Consider the following 19,336-nt stretch of genomic DNA (forward strand, 5'->3'; position numbering starts at 1 on the left):
AGGCAAGTGAGGTGACCAGCTCTGGGGCCCCGAGGCAAGTGAGGGAACTGCCCTGAAACTCAGTTTCCTGTTGGTTCATTCGCAATCTTAACGGCACCTTACCTTTAAGGTTTCGATGAGATAATGCATGTATAGCTCCTAGCACGCAGTGCTTACTTCGCACACAGTAAGCGCTCCTTTAACGCACTGCTATTTCACATGTTCTGTTGACCCTTTTTAATGGTTATTATTTATTTATTTTCCCTTTTTATTGAATGTATAGGGGTGACCCTGGCTAACAGAAATTACACAGGTTTCAGGTGCACAATTCTACAACACATCGTCTGCATCCGTCTCCGTCTCTGGACCTTTGTGAAAAGAGACTTCGTGTTCGCTCTGTTCCAGGCAACAGAAGCAAGTTTCCTGAGAAAAACAGCTGTGGCAGTTCCTTCCATCCCTGGCTGTACTGCATGTCTCTTTGGAAAGCTTTTCTGTTAATTCCAATGCAAGATTAATTTGTGTCTTTCAAGCCTAATGAGATAGTTAGCTTGATTTATCTTCCCAGCCAAGTTCCGCCTAATTCTTTATCTGCATGTGGGTAGTCCAGGCATGCCATCTCGCTACTGGGAAAGCAGGCCGCGTCTGTTAAAAATGAAGGACTCCAGAATGGGAAATATCACAGATTCACCCAGCGTGAGCCCAGCAAAGGCAGGCTGCATCCCAGGAGGGAAGCCATTATCAAATAAACCAGCTAAAATATGCAGCCCCAAACAGAGCTTGAATGCTAACGAGCCTCTGTTCTCCCCTGTGGGGTTCACATCAGAAATTCCAAATGATAAAAATGGGGTGTGTGTGCGCGCGCGTGCACGCGTGTGCGCACATGTGGAAAAACAAGAACAAAAACCTCATCCATTGTCTAAAAACCAAAAGACCTAGAGTGAACTAAGCTGAGTGAACGAGGCTAAGTGAAACGCTGAGGGACCCGTATCTATCGGCTCCATGGACAAAAATTGGACCATGTATATTTTTTGTACATTTGGTAAAGTGCTCAGTATGCATAGGTGGACTTCATTTTCATGAAAGTTGGGAATGGAATCTTTTGCTAAGGAGCTTTCTGATGCATTTGAAAAAAATTGTTTTTGAATAGGTAACGCTCAGGACTGTTTTGAACCACACCTGGTGGGCAGTGCAAGGTTTGATTTCACCAAATAAGAAGTTATCAGAGACCCCTTCTCTGTGGACCTCAAATCTAAAGCAAGATATTATTATTATTTTAGCAAGATATATGAGACCATTTCAGGCTCCATTTGGTTTTCTTCCCTTGGGGCAAAATATTCTCTCTTCCTCTGCCTCCCCAGCATTCAAATGAAAGTGCAGAAGCATCTTAGTAAATAAGTGCAGGTTTTGCTCCCCTGGGGTAAGGGTTTTAAGAAAGGAAATCTCTAACACTGATCATGCATTGTTGGTGAAAGAGGAAGTTGGTTCAACTTTGGAGAGAAGTTCACAGTATCTGCGCAAAATAAAAATGTCGTAACTCGTGATCCAGCAATTCTAGCTCTAGGGATTTACCCCACAGAATTATCTGCTCCAATGGATGAAGATATACAACCGAGGAGAGTTTCTGCAAATCTGGCTGCCACCTGATTTTTGTGAGTTTTACGGGGACCCCGTCGAGCCGGCTTGTTCACATCTGTCCACCGGCTGCCTTCGCACAGCAGCCCCCAGCTGAGTAGTTTCAACACAGACCATGTGGCCGAAAATTGAAAATAGTTACTGCCTGGCCTTTTACGAAACCTTTGCTGATCCCTGCTCCAGAATATTGTTTATAAGAATGAAAAACGGAAATAACAAAAATGTCCACGAGGAAGTGTGGCCCAGGCTGTGGATGTCTTAACCCACCCCCCTCAGCCCGCTACCTGCAGCTTCTGTGGATGGTGCCCCACCACAAGCGCCCATGGCTCTCTGCCTGGGCCCCCAGTCTATGCTAACAGGTGATTTATGGGGGGGGGGCCCTTGGGCCACTTGATATCAACTTGACCTTGGAAGGGTGGGGAGACTAGATGAAGCCACTTGGACGGGCAGCCATACCAGGTGGACACCAGGGCCCTAGTGAGCTTCCCCGGTGGGCAGGACTCTGAGTGTGTTGCCAACACTGTTACAGGGGGAATGGACTGCTGTCCACAGGGCTCCCCTGGAGAGGACGACTGGGAGCTCCTGCCTGGGCCCTCCTGGACTCGGCCCTCATGCCTTTCCCTTCGCTGGTATTAGTCTGGATCCTTTTGCTGTGATAAATGGTAACCATGAGTATAACAAGTCTTCTGAGTTTCCTGAGTCCTTCCAGCTTCTATGACAGCACCGAACCCGAGGGTGGTCTTGGGGCCCCCTGAGCTGCAGTTACACACTCAAAATAACTGCCTCCGTTTCCTGCCTCCCTTCCCCACCTGCTTGCCGGTGCTTCCTGGGATCCCCTTCCTAGTGGCTTGCCTGCACCCAAGTCATTGTTTTAGGATTAGATTTGGGAGGCACCCAGACTAGGGCTGGCGGGGACAAATTAGATAATTTCTGATGTAACAATACCATGGAAACCAATGTCAGTTAAAAATGACACAGACCTACATATACAAATGGAAAAATCTTCCAAGACCGATTGCTAGGAGACAAAAGCAAGTTGCAAAGCAATATATGTCAACACAATCTCGTTTTGCTAAAAACATATTAATATACCGAATCGAAAACAGTATCTGGAGGAATGTTCACCAAACTCTTAAGAGTGACTCTCTCCAGGGAGGAAAAACAGAGGGAACTTTCACTTTTCTCTTAGGTCAGTGTGTACAGTTTACACTTCTCACAAGTGCATATTGTGATGGAAAGGAAACAGGAAGAAATTAAGTGGCTGTCAGAGAATCCACATCTAAGTCGAAGAAGACTAAAAGGAAGTCATATCCTACGCTCCCTCCGTATCCCCATTTGCAAATGCGTGGGGAGTCACTTGGCTGGGAAAGCTGGGAAGCAGCTGCGGCCGTCCTGGTCTGAGTTAACTGGCAGGCTCCGCACTCGCGAGTCACTTGGTCAAGTTACTCGGGCAAATCAGTTGGCAACTTTGAAAGTCTTTGAGAAAGCAAACATTCAAAATGCAAATTACAGTAAGCTGAAGCTGAATAAAACCAATGCCTTCTAGTATAAAAGCTAACTGGGAGGATGTCAAGGTTTGCCATCACTGAACATTCTAGGCTAGGGACTGGCTACTTGCAGAAGACAGACAGGGGCTCAGCAACAGTGGGCCAGACACCTGCCCCCTCCACTTTATACGTCAGGAGACCAAGTCACTGAGCCGGCTCGTACTAAAACTCGCAGTATTTGCAGCAAATAACCTGTAAAGGAAGCACATTCCTCATAACTAGGTCCCTACGATCCTCCTCTTCAGAAACAATCACACCTAGACATTTTGTTGTAAGGCACCCCAAATGTCCCCACCGGCTGCGACAGGGGACTCCCTTTTACTGTAGTCACTATATATATGACAATGTATATGCTCCAATGTAGCTTAGTCATCTGGAAGCACCTTCCCAACAGTGTGTACAATTAGAGAGTGGCAAGAGGCGTCTGAACAGTCAGAACAGATGTCACAAAGTCATGCACAAATCCCAGGAAGAGGGCTCCTCACACTTTCTCTAAGGACCTACATCCTATTCATGGACTTAGACATTCTTTGACTGAACGTGGTCGTCTGGTTTCCCCACCTGCAGTCATTTAAATGAACTTAGTGGACTGTGACTACCTGACAGACACAAGAACTTTAGAAAGTACGGTAGAACTGAGCCATTTGGTGAAGGGCAAACACCCTTCACTCCTTCACAGAGCCCAGGGATAGTCACTGTGTGACCGGGCTTTGAGGAAGTATGGAGAGTGACACCGCTTTGTTAAGCACCTACTATGTGCATGGCCCAGGGCTAAGCAGGCCGGGTGGATTAACTTAGTCTTCACGTCTACCCTCTAGCGTGGCATTTCCCATCCTCAGCACTACTGACATTCTGGGCCAGACCGTCCTGGGCTGTGAGGGGCTGTTCCGAGCATCGCAGGAAGTTTAGCAGCACATCTGGCCTCTGCCGACCAGATACCATTGGCAGCCCTCTCTAGTTGCAACAAGCAAATGTTATCTCCAGACTCTGCCCAATGTCCCCGGGGAGCATACTCTCCTCCCCCACCCCCCAATGAGAAACACTGCTCTAAGGGGTTGCTATCAGCGGCCCATCTTGCAGGTGGGAGAGCAGGGCCTCGGGGTGCAGGGAGAGCACGCATCGCTCCAGCCAAGATCCAGTTGCCCCGAGTGAGTCAGAGGCAAGTTGAGTCTTTCACATGTTGATATTTGCCGCAAAAATGAATTTGTTCTTCCCTTTTAGAGCTAAACTCTTTGGCTTGCTAATTTAGTTTGCCAAGATGATTCTGGAAGGGGAGCTGGATGACTTAGCGTGTGGGTGTGATAAATACTGCAAATTAAAAGGGAAAAAGAAACTTTACCAATGGGAGCCCATGTGACAGCTCCCCATTTTGCATGTTTGGTTCACAAGGTGAAGCCCCATCTGCAGCTCTGAGCCTGACCGCGCAGTGCAGGGTGCCCCCGGATCATGGCTGTCCCCTGTAATCCACCTCTTGGGTGCTGGATGCACTAAGCCAGCAAAACCCATCCAGGCTGGTTCACGGTCTCCCTAATTCCTCACCACGGAGGGATCCCCACACTCATCAGGATGTTCATCGGTTATCTCAACCCTTGGAGGAGCCCCAAGCAGCCTACACAGCTCTGTTTCCTGCCCTCCCCTGCCCTCCCCACAGGCCACCTCTGACACCCCAACAAAGGTGGTACCCATTCTTCAGCTTCTACAAAACTTCCCCAAATGACAACACTCCCTCTTTTTCCTCCTTCTCTCTGAAACCTAGAAGCTGTTTCAGGTTTTTCTTCAAAACAAGGTAGATCAGGTCCCTCCCCAGAGCCTCCGTTTCCCCATTTACACAACGGGTGAGTGCCTGTAGGTTTGAAGGCCTCTTTAGCTATGACGTTTCTTTGGCTCTAAGAAATTTCTTCCATGACTTAAGGGTGATGTTTTTTAAGCTCTTTCGGCTCATTTTGTGATTCATAGCAGCTGCTCGGACAGAACTTTTTTCTCCATGTTTTTCCTTCCAAGAGTTAATATGACAATTTAGATAATAGTATTATAATAATTAAAGAGCAGCCATAGTGAATCCTGAGATCTGTAAACGAGGCACTGAGCAAAGTGCTTTAGATATATATATTTTTTTTACTTAATCCAAACCACAATCCTGCCAGGGGAGGTACTATTTACATCCCCATTTTAGAGGCTTAGAGGGTTAAGATGTTGAGGGCTCCAGGTCAACATGTGGCACTGCAGGAAAGAAACTCAAAGGTCAGCATCATTTTTCCTTCTCCCACCCCAGAAAGAAGTCTTACCCCTCCCACTCTTTCATTGACCCTGCCATGTGATCAGGACAAGATGTGCATTGAAAGGGAGTTAGATCCTCAAGCCAGCATGTAAGACAAGAGGTGCCAACAGTCAATGGCCCTCAAGAATCCCTCACGAAGGTGCCATGCTGGAGACCTTCACACCGTCTCTCTAGGGTCAGGTATGGTCAGGTTTGCCTCCAGTGTCTGAATGGATGGCTGCTTTTTCAAGCAAGCAGCAGACAAGGAAGTTGTCGTATGTTTAGGGGCTATCGATATGAACAAAATACTAACGGCACCTAACACTTACATAGCACGTATCATGTGTTTAACCTACACAATGACGCTATTCATAAGAAAAGTACCATTTTCTCCTTGGGCCAAAACAAGGAGACGAAATTCCAGAATAAATTCAGGGTAAGAGAAAATTGGGAAGTGGAGGGAAGGAGCCCTTGAGAAAGGTCGCCGTGGCTTATGTGAATTAAATCTGTCTCTCCTTCCTCAAGACACAGAAGTCAAGGTTGAAAATTCTTTTAAAGCTCCTTTGGACCACAGCTGGACCACTGCTGTACGCCTGTGTGTGGGAACGGAGCCACGTGGAACCTGCGTGGAGGAAGCCGACATATGGTTTGAAGAATCACTTTCAGATCTGTGTGTGAATCACGCCGTCCTGGAGGATGCATTTAAAGTGTGGCTATAAAGTAATGAGCTTGTTTTTACAAGAACAGCCAAAATTGATACATCTGAGCGAGGATCGTCTTTGTACATTTGTTTTAGAGATGCTGGTGTTGCTTGGGGGAAATGTTCTCTCCAGACAAGACACAAGACACCTACTGAAGCTTTACGGGGATAATCAGTCAAATCTTCCCCTTCCAGCTTCTAAAATAATTGAGGAATATCTGAGAATATAAAGTAAAAATATCATGAACGTGAAAATCACTTGTGTGAAAGGTGACGTGAGTGGAGTCATATTAAAATAGAGCCAGAGTAGCAGTTCAGAGAAACTGCCCTTCACATCTTATTTTCTTTATCTTCTGAACTTGACTAAACTGCTACATTCCAAGAAGTCAGTAAGAATGAAAAGATCCTGTTTTTTTTTTATTTGTTTGTTTGTTAATCTTCACCCAAGGATATTTTTCCATTGATTTTCAGGGAGAGTGGAAGGGAGGAAGATAGAGAGAAAACATCAATGCAAAAGAGTCACACTGACTGGATGCCTCCAGCATGCACCCTGGCCTGGGTCAGGGATAGAGCCTGCAACCAAGGCACGTGCTGTTGGCTGGAATCGAACCCACAACCCTTCAGTCCACAGGCCAATGTACTATCCACTGAGCCAAACCAGCTAGGGAGAAAATATCCTGTTTTTAAGAGCTGATGAAATTAGACCTTGTGATGACCAAGTCGCTGACCAATCAATGAAGTATAAATCTAGCCTTTTTCCTAATGACTGAATCTCAAGCCAACCTGTGAAGAAGGAATCTAACTTTACCTTACCTTGCACCAATAAACTCTTCTTTAAAACAACTTACCTCATTTTCTTCCCTTTTTTCCTCATAACAACCCTGGGCCCCTCTCCTGCAGGAGGGAACACTATTCGGGCTTCTGTCTGAATTGTGTCCCAAGAATTGCAATTCCTTTGATCCCAAACAAATGCTTTTTGTTTGATTCTTACCTCCTAGATTTCTTTGGTTGAGACTTAGAAGACTTTTTAAAAATGCCAGTGCTGGGGTCTTACCCCAGGAGATGCTGTTGACTGGTTTAGGGGTGAGGGACTGGATGTTTTTCAAATGTTCCCCTGGTAATTCTCAGGTGCAGTCAGGTTAGATACACTATGTTAGATACAAATCAAAATATCAGTTGGGCCTGGCTGGTGTGGCACAGTTGGTTTGAGCTCCATCCTGTGCACCGAAAGGTCGTAGGTTCAATTCCCGGTCAAGGCACATATCTAGGATGCAGGTTTGACCCCTGTTGGGGCGCATAAAGGCGATCCATCAATGTTTCTCTCTCACATTGATGTCTGTCTCTCTGTCTCTCTCCCTTCTTCTCTCTCAAAAAATCAATGAAAAAAACACCCCAGTTGGATTTTGGTGGTTTGGTTGGACTGTAGAAAGGGGCCTGCCCCACTATGTGCTCTCCTTGAATTAAACTTCTCTGACCTGCAGGGTTAAGCCTGACCAGCAGGCTCACTAAAGGAGTGACAGCGAATGCTGCTTATTGTGTGCAGGTAGGTCCTGGAGAGAGGAGGAGGCCTGGGAGACCTTTAACACCTTAATCTTATCCAGCAGAGGTCCATGGTCCTGTCCATACAAACTCACCAGCTGCCCAATCAGATAAGTCAGTGTTCCCTGGGAGGAGTGAATAAAGGAAGAAGAGAATCAATGAAATAATAAAAGAGAGCCCAGAGGTGTTACTTTAGGGCATGGGTAGGCAACCTTTTCCATAAAGGGTCAAATAGTAAATGTAGGCTATAGTCTCGGTCACAGCTACTCTGCCAGAGTAACAGAAAACAGCCACAGATAATATGTAAATGAGGGGGCATGGCTATGTGACATAATACAAATACAAACATCTGGTATTTACCCCCACTTCCTGACAACAGAGCTCCTAAAAGCCTTGTCATTTCCTGAGTGATGGGGGTGAGAGGAGCATCTTCTGTTATATTTGGTCTTAGTTCATGACACAGGAGTTCCTAGGACCCGTGGATCCTTAGGAGGGATACGACTGTCTTCCGTAGGCTAACGAGATGCTGGTGGTGGGGTCTCCAGACAGTTTCAGGAGGGAGGCTGGTTGCCAGAAAGACCAAGGCGTGATGAGAGGGTTGGCACTTTCAGCTCCAACCCCCAATCTCTGGAGAAAGGAGAGGGCAGGAGATTGACTTAATCACTAGTGGTCAATGCCTTCATCAATCATGCCTGTGTAATGGTTTTCTGTACATATGTATGTTACATTTCAACAAAAAGTCAACTTTAAAAGACAAACAAATGGGACTTACAAACAAATGGGACTTATATCTGCAACTGACCTTGAAATGCATGAAAAAAATAAATTGAGAGATAAATAGAGGGATGGATAGATGTGTGATAAAGAAAATGCAAAATTGTATTGCAAAATCTAGGTGGTAGGAACATAGGTGTTGACTAAACAATTCTTTCAGGTGTTTTTTTTTTTTTTTTAAGTTTCTTTTTAAAATGTTGAGATTTTAAAACCCAAACCCACAATAGGCTCAATTTCCTACTTTTAGAGCCTTCGTTTGCTTTTTTATGCCACAGAAACATAAATGTCCAGGTCTGTGTGGCTAGGCAGTTCACAGGCTGGCCCCAGGCTGCTGGATCCTAGAGCAGGAGGGGAACTTGGTGAACCACTGAACGCGGGGAATGAACAAGACAGACTATCTGGAGAGATGGCAAGGAGCTCCTAGTGGGTTCTGCTAGGTTTATCCCACGACAACCAAACCACACATGGCCAGAGCCGCTGTCCTGGGCCTGAACGGAGGGTCCAGCACCCTGATGTTTGGTCTGTCACAACACAAAACAAAAGGTTCAAGTCTCCTTTGGACCAATGAGCACACCTGCCCCTGGTCCTTCCCCATAAAAGATGTCCCACACCACGAGTCACCAGAGAACTGCCAATGAAAATCACAACCACTCGTCTCACTTTTGTAAAATTTCCCCTCGATTTTGTTTTCTAAAGTATTATTTACAAAAACAAAATCCATCCACTGAAGTATACAACTGGATGAATTATAATCACTTTATACACATGTGTAACCACCACCACACTCGAGATATAGTTCTCCCCCTAAAAAAATTCCCTCTTGCCCTTACTCCTCCATCCCCTCCCATCCAAGCAGGCCCTCCACCCAGGCAGCCACAGATCTGCTGCTTTCTGTCCTATACTTTTTTGCCTTTTCTAGAATTCCATAGGAATAGAATCATACAGAATTATAGTCATTTCCTTAATGTTTTTTTTTTAGATTATCCATGTGTATGTGCATTAATATTTTCTTCTTTTTTACTGCTGGGTAGTATTCTAAGGTATGGCTCTATCACAATTTGGTCATCCATTTGCAAGTTGATGAACATTTGTATTGTTTCCACTTTTTGGCTCTTACAAATGATGCTTCTAGAAACATATGTGTACATGATTTTTTTGTAAACATGTTTTCATTCCTCTTGGGTATTTACCTTGGATTGGAGTTGCTGATTTGTAAGGTAAATATGTATTTAACTTTATAAGACAATGGCACACTATTTTCCAAAATGGTTACAGCATCTTGCATTCCCACTCATTTTATTACTTTTTCACTCATTTTATTTTTAAAAAATTTCACACCCAGGTTTTGGAAGCCAGCAACCAATGTGGAGCTGCGTTGCCTATGCCAACTAAGAAATACAAATTGTAATAAAATCTGAAGTAGATCTGAGGGGGGCAGGGGAGGGTCAGGAGGGTCCATGGCTGCCTGTGATTGTTCTGTACCTTTCCATATGTTTGAATGATTAATAATGCATAATTAAAACTCAAAACAATTTCAAGGTAAAAAGAGTGATTACAAAATCACCTCATAGTTGTTCAGCACTTAATTTTCCAAGCTTGCTTAATTCACCCTTACAAGAATCCTTTCAAGGGGACAGGAGTTGGGGCCTCTCTGGGCCACAGGATGACATTTGCCTTGCCCAAGTCATCTGTTTCAATTGCACGCTTCAAGAAGGCACAAAATATAAACAACTGTGTCACTTTTTGGAATTGCAAATTTTGATAATAGCTATCAAAATCGACAAACATGGATGCTCTAACCAAACAGTCCCACTGCTAGGATTTTAGCTCACGGTGCACTTGGGCATATAAGCAGAAAGACAGGTGCGTGGATGCTCAGTCCAATAGTGTTTGTAACTGCAAATAATGGGGATTAACCCCAATGTTACCAACAGGGGACTGACTAGATAAATTGTTCTTCAACTCATGGGCTTAATGGAATATCATGCACCATTAAAAATACTTACGGGGCCTGGCTGGTGTGGCTCAGTGGTTGAGCATTGACCCAAGAATCTGGAGGTCATGGTTCGATTCCCGGTCAGGGCATATGTCCAGGTTGCGGGGTCATATCCCCAGTAAGGGGTATGCAGGAGGCAGCCGATCAATGATTCTCTCTCATCACTGATGTTTCTATCTCCCTCTCCCTCTCCTTTCCTCTCTCTGAAATCAATTAAAAAATACTTAGGGGGATCTGCACTCCCCATCAGCCACACTGACCTCCTTGCTGCTCCCCCCACGGAGGGGTCTTTGCATTGCCGTTCCCTGTGGCTACAACACACTTCCCACAAAAACCCACAGAGCACATTCCTGACCTCTCTCATGTCTTGGTTCAAATGTCACATTCTCTGTGAGGCCTTCCCCACCACCTTTTCAACAATGGCAACCCTTACCCACCTGTCACACTCCTCTTCCCCTGCTGCTGTTTTTTCCTTAGCGTTTAACATCATCTCTACAGGGCATAATTCAGTTATTTGCTTTGTTATTGTTGTCTATCTTCCTACATTCAAGTATGAGCCTGATGAAACCAGGATTCCATCTAATCTGTTCACTGCGGTAGCCACAGTGCCTGGCTCATAAGAGGTGCTCAATGAATATTGGAGAACAAATATACATATGCTGATATGGAAACATGGGCAAGATATATTAAGTGAAAAGAACAACTTCCAGGAAAAAAATATATGTTTTGGATGCTAACAACAGAGGATAGAGATAATATACATACATATGCACAGATGCACACATACCACATATATGTCTAGATACAGCACACACATATCTATAATAATAAAAGGGTAACATGCTAAGTAGGGTGGACGTCTTCCTTGAGACCCGGTGGGTGCGAGGCCTGGGGCTCAGGCAGCTGTGGGCTCAGACAGCATGAGCCCTGGCAGCTGCAGAGGGAGGCCAGACTGCGGCTTACAGGCCTAAGCCGTCAGTAGGACATCCCCTGAGGGCTCCCAGACTGTGAAAGGGGGCAGGCTAGGCTGAAGGACCTCCCCGCCCCCCTCGGCCCAGTGCACAAATTTTCATGCACCGGGTCTCTAGTATACATATAGTAACAATCCTAAAAGCCATCAGCCCCCTTTCCCCATGTATCCCTTCACATCATCACATGCACCCTTAAACCACAAGGTTGGGAAGAAGTAGAGATCTGACTTAAAAATACTGCACCCCTCTTCCCAAGAGGGCTCCCACCCCATCTCCCGCTAAGCTGGCTACAGTCTACCCGCCCAGGGCACACCACCTGGGAAGCCAGGCTTGTTTGCAGAGCCAGATGTTTCTGTCTGCCCAAATTTTTATGGGCAGAAACAGGGAAGTCTTCTGAAAAATCTACCCAGGTGAGCAGGAATTCACTACTGGCTCTGCCTCCAAGTTCTGCACACTCAGGCAGCTAAAGAGGAACCACTGGGAATGATGAGCAGTTAAAATGCCACAAGGAGAATAAACCAGCCTCAAACAGGAACATAACAAAAGCCACTGGCTCCGAGCCAAGCCAACCTGCCTTTCAGAGCTGCCGAGGTCACCACCCCATCCCTGCAAGCTCCAGGAGGCTCTCGCTCAGGGCTCTCCACCTCAGCACCACTGACGTTCTCTGTTGTGGGCTGTCCTGTGCATGGCAGGATGTTTGGCAGCAGCCCTGGCCTGTGTCCACTTGATGGCAATGGCATCCCTGAGTTGTGACAACCCAAACTGCCTCCAGCCATTGCCAAGGGCCTGCTGGGGGAAATAACCAGCCTGGCTGACAACCACTGGTATAACTACTTTCCTATGTTAGCAGGGACCTGAGGCTTGCCAGACAAAAGGTATTTGGCGAATTTTTTGTAGGGACAGCTCTAGTTGGGCTGAATTCCACAAACCTGGAATTTGGTGGTGTGGGACCACCCCATGAACTTATGGGCAACAGGCACTCAGGGTGGCAGCTGAGCAAATTAGTTCAGGGTCCAGGCTGGCTCTTTTATTTACCTGCCTGGATACCTCCCCGTGGCTGTGTTGTCACCAAAGCCTTCTCTTCCTGGACAAGCAGCTAGACTACATTTTCCAGCCTTCCTTGCAGGCAGCTGTAGCCAGTGGAGCCTGAGTGAAGTAGAAGTGATGTGAATAACTTGCAGGCGCGGCCCATTAAAATTTCCCATTCAATCCTCAACTCTCTCTCTCACCCCTTGACCAGCTGGAGGGGAAACGCTCCAAGGCCTGGGAAGGTGGCAGAGCCACAAGATGGAAGGGGTCTGGGTCACTGAATCACCACACAGAGGGCCACTCGTAAAAGGAAAAAAGCTTCTATTGTGTTAAACCACAAAACCTTGGGGGCTGACCTGTTATAGCAGCTGGCCTCCTCTTAACTAACACAGTGACTTTTAGTAAGTCACTTGCGCTCTCCGAGCTTCAGTTAATTCCTCCATCAAGTCGGGAGAATACCAGTCCCTCCCTCATTTGGTTGCAATGAGGATCAATTGCGATATGCTCGGCACAGTGACTGGAACAGAGGTTGGTTCTTGTTACTTGTGGGGAGAAGAGCTACCACAGAATTCCTGCTCTCCTCAATATCCCTTTTGACTTCTTTTCCAAGTCACACGCAATAACTCAGAAAAGAATGACTTGCCCCATTGTTAATCCTTGGGGACACGTTGGATTTTAGGGACATTTCTTGAAGCAGAGAAACCTCATTTTATCGTATGGTTGCCCAGGCATCTCTTAAATGTCCTGGCCCCTCCTTACCAAAGAGGCCACTGAGAGGCCAAGGTGACCCTCAACAAGGACGGAAGGGGACCCCATCCGACTCTCCTTTGCTTCTCCAGCCCCAGTAAAATTAAAGCAGGATCAAATCTGAAAGCAGACCCACGACGGGGACTTTGGCGCCAAGCCAGTGGACACCATTCCTGGGCCTGCTCTGTAACTCAAGATCCTAAAGGGAGTGGCCAGCAGTTAAGCCCCCAAAACCCTCCCTCCCCTGGCCAGTGTGGGGCACCTCCTTCTAAAGACAGAGGGAAGGCCGGGCCCTTTCACTCACTCTGCTTGTTCTTCACCCAAAGGTTTGTGGTTTTTTTTCTGGTAAATAATGCCCTTCTCGCCTACGGCCATCTCCAGACATGACTGCCCTGATACGCTGTGTCCTCTTCTCTTTTAACATGGGGGGTGGGGGTTAGGAAGGGGCCCAGGGAAGCAGTTTTCATGTCAAGTTACAAACAGGAGAAAACTGAAAGTCACACGCGCTGAGCATCTGCTAAGTGCTGAGTGTCCTTGCACACATGTCCGCATCCCTTAGGAAGGCAGGAGGCACATCAGTCTTGTTCACTTCTGTTTCCCCAGGGCCTAGCAGCCTTCATAGTCGGTGCTCAATTAATGCTTACCATCTAAGCTCCTTACCATGACTCCTACTTATTGCTCTGACCTCACTGGCCTTCCTCCTCTTCTTTGAACAAAATAAGCTAATTCTTGCCCCAGGACCGTTGCACTTGCCATTCCTCTGCCTAGAATGCTCCTCGCCCCTATCTCTGCCAACTGGCCCTTTCTCAGTTTATGGCAATGCTCAGGTCCTCTCGGCTGCCTGACTCTATTATTATTTAGGTGTCTATGTTTTTGTTTGTCTCACCCCAACTAGAATGCCAGCATAACAATGGATGAATTATTCTGTCTTTCTGCTATTTCTCCAGCAATTAGCGCAGCATCTCAATATAGTAGGGGCTTCATAAATATTTGAGGCTGTGTAACCCAGAGATTGAGAGCCCAGATTCTGAGTTTGAATCCTGGCTCCAGGATCTCAGGCAAGCTACTTACCCTACTGCTGCCTCAGTTTCCTCTTCCATAAAATGATGATTCCTGCACCAGAGTGTTGCTACGAGGATTAAATGAGCTAATTTGTGTGAAATACTTGGAGCAGTGCCTGACACGAAGGAAGCTCCGTATGTGTGTTTGCTACTTTATTGTTAAAAACGGAATAAACAACCCTCAGGTAGTTCATTTATTATACGCATTTGAAAGATGGGAAAATGGGTCCTGCTCAAGTTGATACAGCAACCAAGCTCCGGGAATCCGGTTTTCTGACTCCTAAGCCACAGCTATCTTCACTACAGCAAAAAGTTTCCTGGAAATGTATGGAGACTGGTGACACTACCCTGCAGACCCTGGCATTTTAAAGGTTAAGCCTTCTCCCGCTCATGGGCAGCTCTGGGCTGGTGACGTCAGGACGGGTGGTGAACAGAAAGGATGCTCTTGGTCTCTGATGGTATTCCAGCACGAGCCTTCATCTCACACACCCAGGCAAACAGAGCCAGTGCCGAGGCACCAGGCAAGGCTGCTCCGGGCCTTGGCTGGCTGGGTTCCCACACTACCCACCTCAGGCTCTGCGGGGACACGTGGGGTTGGATAAACGCCCAACCCCCTAATGTTCTCCCCCATGAGGAGTTGCCTGGAACGAGGATCCATCCAAAGGCACCCAAATCATTAAAAAGCCATGAAAATGGGACAAAAATCCCAGGAGTCCTGGCAGCTGGCCTGGTCTTCAAAGGCTGTCACTGGAACCCGATGAATGTTTAAGATCCAGCCAAGGTTTACCGCCCGGCTGGACTCGGCAGCCTCAGGGAGCTCTCTGGGGGAGAGGCTGGGGTGGGGGTGCCACTGTGGGCTCTGCGCTCTGCTAGAGAACCCCAGGGGAACAGGTCTCTGCTTCTATCCCCGACCAGTGGCTGGAGTTCTGCCTCTGCCCACATCCAGGTTCAATGCCGCAATCCCCCGAGCCCTCCCTATACGCCTGCACTGTGCTAGCATATTACAGGCATCATTTCCTTTGTTCCCACAATGCTCTGTGAGGTGGCAACTGACATCTCAGACAAGGAAATCCTGGCTCAGAGGAGTTAAGTCACTTGTCAAGACAGGGACGGTCCTTCACAGCTGATTCACCAGCACGTTCTGTTGACTCTGCCTCCAGTGCTACAGCCCCCTGAGTTGCTTCTCTGAAACCCTCCTGCCACCTCCCTGCTCCAGGCCACCATCACCTCTGTCCTGGGCCAGCACTATGGCCTCCCAGATGGGCACTGGCTCCCCCCTTGCTCTTCTACAATCCATTCTCCACTCAACAGCTGGAATATTTGTTTTTATTTAAATATATTTTATTGATTTTTTACAGAGAGGAAGGGAGAGAGATAGAGAGTCAGAAACATCGATGAGAGAGAAACATCGATCAGTCGCCTCCAGCACATCCCCCACTGGGGATGTGCCCGCAACCCAGGTACATGCCCTTGACCGGAATCGAACCCGGGACCTTTCAGTCCGCAGGCCGACGCTCTATCCACTGAGCCAAACCGGTTTTGGCACAGCTGGAATATTTTAAAACACTATCCAGATCATAGCACTTCCCTGGTCAAAACCCTCCGAAGACCTCTCTATGTCCTTAGAAAGCGTGCGCACGCGCACACACACACACACACACACACACACACACACACACGTCTTATCGTACAGGCTGGACACACTGGGGTAAAGTGGGAGGACAGAGGAAGGCTCTACTCCCTATTCACTCAAACCTGCAACGGTGTCACCCGGAGCTATTACAAATACAGATGCTCAGGCCCCACCCCACACTGAAAGACTCAGAATCTGCATTAAAAAATACATATATACATATATATTATTGATTTCAGAGAGGAAGGGAGAGGGAGAGAGAGATAGAAACATCAATGATGAGAGAGAATCATTGACTGGCTGCCTCCTGCACGCCCCACACTGGGGATCGAGCCCACAATCTGGGCATGTACCCTGACTGGGAATCGAACCGTGACCTCCTGGTTCATTGATTGACTCTCAACCATGGAGCCACGCTGGCCAGGCCAGAATCTGCATTTGAACAAGATCCCCAGGTGACCCATAGGCACCCCAGGTGTAGTGGTTAAGAGGGAGGAAGGCTTTTAAACCAAATGGCCTGCGTTGAAGCTCGGCTCAGCCACTCACGTGCTGGATGACTTGGCTGCGTGAACTTGCTTTCCTAGAAGAGAGGTCCGGTCTTTGCTCCTGGCTCCTGGGAGGTGACCTCCAGGCCTCTGGAATGTCCTGCGGAAGTGCCTTTGTTTGCCTGGGGCTTGGGCCACTGGACAGTCTAATATGTGATCTATGATGGCAGCTTTAGGGCCATGCATTGTCAGCTCAGACCTCGGGAGAAACTGATGACTAAGGTATGAGGCCCTGGAGACTGAAGGTCAGTTGCCGGACAGTGACTGAGCCCCAGTAAAAACTCTGGGCACCAAAGGCTCAGTGCTCTTCCCTGGTTCATAATACTCTGCGCACAATGTCACACTTAGCGACCAGGGGACGTAATGTGCCCATGACTCTTCAGGGAGGTGACTGGACCCTCCGCATCTGGACCCCTTGTCCTGTGTGTCTCTTTACTGGGCTGATTTTAATTTGTACCCTTTCGCTATCATAAAACTGTCGTCATAAGCAGTGCTGACCTCATTTGCTCTAGTAAATTATTGTACCCCAGGGTAGTCGCAGAGATCCCAAATTTGTAGTGAACTGGTCCGAAGTGAGGGTGTTTCTGGGAAGCCCTGAATCTACAGCTAATGTCCGAAGTGAGGCCAGTCTCGTGGGGATTGTTCTCTCAGGCTTTGTACTTCCTTACTCTGAACTTGTTTCCCTAACTGAAACGCAGGCATGAAATACATCAGACTTTAAATGCTTGTTGAAAGATTAAGTGAGACAATGAACACTTAAGAGGTTCATGATACATGTAAGTACTACTGTCCTTGTTGTTTAGATGAGGAAACTGAGCTGCAGAAGGGTAGAGCCATTTGCCCGTAGTCACACAGTCTGAAGCCAGGTCTGGCTGACTTTGTCCACAGTGCAATACTGTCTGCTCATGACCGGTTAACGCTTTCTGGGAAGGGAAGGACAGCAGTGGCTCTCCTGAGCTGGGGGCCCAGGAACCTGCTAAGGCACTCAGGGATCCTCCAAGGGTGAGTCACTCACCCCCATCCCAATGCTTCCAACTGTTTCTGCTTCTGGGATCCACAGGACATGAATACTGAACTTTTTAATATTATACCATAGTTCTCTTTCCTCCCCCTTTCTGCTTCACTTTTCCCCAGTCTTTTTACTCTGTTGCTTAGACTGCATACTTTCTCTTGATCTGTCTTCAAGTTCATGAACTCTTTCCTCTGTCATCTGCATTCTGCTTTTGAGCCCATCCAGTGAATATTTTGTTTCAGTTATTGTACTTTTCCATTCTAGGATTTTCATTTGGATCTTTTTTATATCTTCTATTTCTCTTCTGATCTGCTGATATTCTCCAACTTACCATTCTTTTCTAGAGGTTCACCCTTACTTCTTGGAGCATGGTTATTGTAACTGCTTTAAAGTCTTTGATAATTCTAACATCTGGGTCATATTCTAGTTGGTGTCTACTGATTATATTTCCTCTAAGAATTTGCCAGCTTTTGCTGGTTCTTCATAAATCAAGTAATTTTGGATTGTATTCTAGACATTTTGAATATTATGTTACAAAGCTCTAGGTCTTGTTTAAATCCTATTTAATATGTTGATTTTTTTTTTTTTAGTTGTAGCTGGCAATTGACCAGATTAGGTTCAGACCACAAGTTCTAGCCAGCCTTCTGTGTGCTGTTATTCCATGTCAGTTTGGTTTTGAAAGCCTTTGCAGGTTATTTGCATCGGTCCCCCAGGAGTCAGCTCAGGACCTAGGTGGTGGTCTACCTGTAGATTAGTTCTCACAGTCTCTGGTGTACTGTTGAGGGTCATATCCACTCACATGTAGCTCAGGAATGGGCCCAGGAGTTTATACGTCAGTTTATGGGACCCCTTCGTGAGGAGCTGCCTCCTTTCTGCAATCTTCCCACACTCTAGCTCTTAGGGGCCCACTTTCATGCCCCTTTGGCTAGAAAGCAGTGGCTTTAGTGTCCCCACTCTGCCTCTTGCTTCCCATGATTGGGCAGGGCTTGGAGCCAAGTGCCTGCTGCCAACTCCTTTTACACATTGCCAACCCCAGGGCACTTCTGGGAGCACAAACTGGTCTGGTTCTGTGGCTGGTTGGCACAGCTTTAGTGTCAATCCCTGGCTCCCAGACTGTACCAGCTGGTAGCTTTGGGGTGATGGTGATTAGGTGAGGAAGATGAGAGGGGAGATAACCATAGGAGCTGGGCTGAGCTATTTATCTCAAAAGTGCCAGGGTTTCACCTCTCAGGCACATTGTGATGATTAAAACAGCAGATGTGATCTTCCAAGTGACTCCTGGGATGGATGGGTCCACATGCTGATTTGCCTTTAGTTCCCATAGTAGGAATGATCTGCTACATTTTACACAAGAGAAAGTTGGAGCTCAGAGAGGTGGAGCCATTTGCTTGAAGTCACACAGCTAGTTAACAGTGGGGCCAAGATGCAAACCCAAGTACGTGTAACTCTAGGGTCTTCTCTTCTATGGCAGGGTCCATCAAAAATTCTTCATCATCATCATCATCATCATCATCATCATCATCATCATATCTGGTATTTACTGAGCACTAACTACGAGGAAGGCCCTGTCTCAAAGCTTTTGACATGAAGTATCAAGATAGGAAGGTTATGCCCTGGCCAGTTTGGCTCAGTGGATAGAGCATAGGCCTGAAGACCAAAGGGTACTCTGGTCAAGGGCAGGTACCTTGGTTGCAGGCTCCTCCCTGGCCCAGGCCCTGGTTGGGGCTCATGCAGGAGGCAACCAACTGATGTGTTTCTCTCACATCGATGTTTCTTTCTGTCTTTCCCTCTCTCTTCCACTCTCCCTAAAAATCAATGGAAAAATATCCTCGGGTGAGGATTAACAACAACAACAAAAAAGATTGGAAGGTTGTAACAGAGGACACTCAAGTTCAGAAAAGGGATGTCATTTGC

The 19,336-nt window shown here is 46.9% G+C and overlaps 1 protein-coding gene across 4 annotated transcripts in view; it reads right to left on the bottom strand.

Annotated features, from left to right (window-relative positions):
• Nucleotides 1-19,336, bottom strand: part of SYT17 (synaptotagmin 17) — a 73,437-nt gene that overhangs the window by 2,070 nt on the left and 52,031 nt on the right. The gene's annotated exons all lie outside the window — the stretch shown is intronic.

The sequence above is a fragment of the Myotis daubentonii genome, chromosome 4 (genome assembly GCF_963259705.1).
Source record: "Myotis daubentonii chromosome 4, mMyoDau2.1, whole genome shotgun sequence".
NCBI classification, from domain to species: Eukaryota; Metazoa; Chordata; class Mammalia; order Chiroptera; family Vespertilionidae; genus Myotis; species Myotis daubentonii.